This window comes from Carassius gibelio, chromosome B24, assembly GCF_023724105.1.
Source record: "Carassius gibelio isolate Cgi1373 ecotype wild population from Czech Republic chromosome B24, carGib1.2-hapl.c, whole genome shotgun sequence".
NCBI lineage: Eukaryota > Metazoa > Chordata > Actinopteri > Cypriniformes > Cyprinidae > Carassius > Carassius gibelio.
In genome coordinates this window covers 7,348,187-7,350,029 of record NC_068419.1, presented here as the reverse complement: position 1 = coordinate 7,350,029, position 1,843 = coordinate 7,348,187, and the positions used below count along the sequence as shown (strand labels likewise).

The window sequence follows — 1,843 nt, the reverse complement described above, 5'->3', positions numbered from 1 at the left end:
CGGTGTAAATAAAGTTACTGATGGGGCTGCGGAGGCTGGGAAACTTTGGCTATTTAAAAAAAAGATCATGAAAGACAGAATGATACAGGATACTAACTCCAGGCTATCTTACATTTTATTTGGCCACAGATAAATTTGTAGAAGTTTGTTTCATGTGTAGTTGTGGCCAAGTTTTGACAGTGACATAAATTCAGTTTTTTGCAAAGTTTGCTGCTTCAGTGTTTGTAGATTATTTTTCCACATGTTTCTATGATTTGGTGAAAAACTGATAAGCATATCATAAGTTTTAAAGACTTTTATTGGTAAAAAAATGCAATCAGTCAGTATTTACAGTGTTGACCCTTGTTCTTCATAACCGCTGCAATTCGCTCTGGCATGCTGGATATTAGCTTCTGGGCCAAATTACGACAGATGGAGATCTGAGTACTGTTCACATGTTTCTTGTTCACACTGTTCAAACTTTCACGCTCTGCTGATATTAGTCAATAAATGTTAGCTGGTCATTTTGTATCAGAATAAAAAACAGTGACATTTTTAAAAATGTTTTGTGTGTGTGTGTGTGTGTGTGTTTGTGTGTGTGTGAAAAGTTCATTTTTTGGTCCAATGAAGCTAGCAATTATTTCAAATGAATCTGATCACAACTGAATCTAGAAACAATGTGATTGAACACCACAACAGCAATGCTTAAACATTAAAAATTACGTTTTCGAATAATCCATTAAACGGGAACTATTTGAAAAGTGTGGCACTATTTTCAGTTCCATATATTTCAGGAACCGAATATATTGTAACACCGGACGTGTGCATTCGTGTCGCAAGAGTGGTTAAATGCATAGGAGTAAAAGAAATGGAGTGGCGTACGGATTTTTTTTTTTTTTTGTGGGAAATTTAAGCGGACATTCTAAGAAAACAACTCATGTTATGATAAGATGGCCAGCAATCAAGAAAGACATTGTAACGCGTCGACTCTTTCGGCTTCCGTCGTAAAGCGGCGTTGTTTCCTCAAGTCATTTTCAAGCTCATTTTTGGGTGAGGACGCACACTCTCTCCAAACTGGACTTTCGCTTGAGAAGATCGTCATGTGTACTTTTATTTTAAGTTCGCTGTTTGCAGGGAACCAGCGGACGATTGGAAAAGGCCCATATAAGAAGCAAGCAAAGGATTGGCTAAAATACATGTTTTGGACTTTTAATACCCTTCGAAAAAGTTTGTCATCAGCAGAGGAGGGAGGGAGTAAACTAAAGATCCTGGTGAGGAATAACAGTAAATAAATTATATTGTATATAGCTACAATATAAGTATAGCTAGCTACAATTTGTGTGTTTGGCTATTTAAATTTAAAAGAAAAAGCTGCTTGTTGGCAAGGTTCTCCCAGCCCGACTAGATGAATTTGGGCAAACACCCGTTTAGTCAATCCGTTAGACCTGTTCAATCAGAAACAGAGAGAGCAGTTGTGACCAACAAACCATGTTAGGCTGATTTAAGGTGTTTTTCAGCAGGATAAAAACTAGCTCAAAGCTAACATTGATGTTCAGTAAGCCTATAAGTAATAAACTTAAACGTTAGATGTTAAGTATGGCGTGACTTCATTTATAGTTACTTTAATTATGAGTATTATTACATTAATATAATTGAAGTATTGTTTACATGAGCTCCAACAGTATTGCGTTAATTATATTATAGGGTTTATGTTAACATACTCATTGATACTGTACTTTGCAGTATGTGCCTCTAGAGTGCAGCACGGTACAGTGTGTGTGTTAGGCCATACTTTATTGTGCTCTACTGTGCTAATTTGCAGGTGAGCAATGTTAAGGGATGGTTAAAATTTTGTCAGGCACGG

The 1,843-nt window shown here is 36.6% G+C and overlaps 1 long non-coding RNA gene across 1 annotated transcript; it reads left to right on the top strand.

Moving 5' to 3' along the window:
* Positions 1-809: 809 nt before the first annotated feature.
* LOC128013029 (uncharacterized) lies at positions 810-1,573 on the top strand. Its single transcript, XR_008183239.1, has 2 exons — positions 810-1,029; positions 1,114-1,573. It is a non-coding gene; the product is annotated as an uncharacterized LOC128013029 (long non-coding RNA).
* The last annotated feature ends 270 nt before the right edge of the window (positions 1,574-1,843 follow it).